This window comes from Octodon degus, unplaced genomic scaffold, assembly GCF_000260255.1.
Source record: "Octodon degus isolate 3935 unplaced genomic scaffold, OctDeg1.0 scaffold01781, whole genome shotgun sequence".
Lineage (NCBI taxonomy): Eukaryota > Metazoa > Chordata > Mammalia > Rodentia > Octodontidae > Octodon > Octodon degus.
In genome coordinates, this window is record NW_004526357.1 from 2993 (window position 1) to 4078 (window position 1086).

The window sequence follows — 1086 nt, forward strand, 5'->3', positions numbered from 1 at the left end:
CCTAACAAGTAAACAGTGACTTTCTTTATCTGTTTTAATTATTCTTGATTTTTTTTTAGAAAGCCAGTTTTTCATTTTTTTAAAGCTGACACGTATCTAGCAGGTGCCAATAGTCACCTACCACACTCGCACCAGGTTATCTGTGTAGCCAGCAAACAGAGTCTGGGCATCAGCAGACCAGGCCAGAGAGGTGCACTGGGGAGGTTCTGCCTTGCTGCTCATACTGACAACTTCTTGCTTCAGTTCATCCACAATGATCTTGCCCTCCAAGTCCCAGATCTTGATGCTGGGGCAGGAGGCAGTGCAGAGCCAATAGAGGTTAGGGCTGAAGCACAGGGCATTCATGATGTCCCCTCCATCTAAAGTGTAAAGATGCTTGCCTTCTCTGAGATCCCACAGCATGGCCTGGCCATCCTTGCCTCCACAAGCACAGAGGGATCCATCTGGGGAGACTGTCACAGTGTTCAGATAGCCAGTATGGCCAATATGGTTGGTCTTCAGCTTGCATTTTGCCAAATTCCATGCCTTGACCAGTTTGTCCCAGCCACAGGAGACAATGATAGGGTTGCTGCTGTTGGGTGAGAAACGGACACAAGACACCCACTCCGAGTGAGACTCATCCTGGACAGTGTATTTGCATACACCCAGAGTATTCCGTAATTTTACAGTTTTGTCTTAGGATCCAGACACAATCTGCTGGTTGTCAGAAGAGAAGCCCATGCTCAGCACATCCTTGGTATGGCCTACAAATCGTCTTGTGGTGGTGCCCATTGTAAGATCCCAGAGGTGCAGGGTCCCATCCCAGGAACCAGAGAGGGCAAACTGGCCATCTGAGGACATGACGACATCACTCACAAAGTGAGAGTGACCCCTTGGAGCATGCTGAGGGATGCCATAATTAGTTTTATCCCCGGTCAGCTTCCACATGATGATAGTCTTGTCTTGAGAGGCAGACAGTATCACGTCCAGGAACTGTGGGGTGGTAACAATCTGCGTTACCCAGCCATTGTGACTCTTGAGGGTCCCAAGAAGGGTCATCTGCTCAGTCATGTTGATGGAAGGTGCGGGTGTCACTGCACCGACGAG

General features: G+C 49.4%; 1 pseudogene; it reads right to left on the minus strand.

Annotated features, from left to right (window-relative positions):
* Positions 1 to 96: 96 nt before the first annotated feature.
* Positions 97 to 1080, minus strand: LOC101579453 (annotated as a pseudogene).
* Positions 1081 to 1086: the final 6 nt, after the last annotated feature.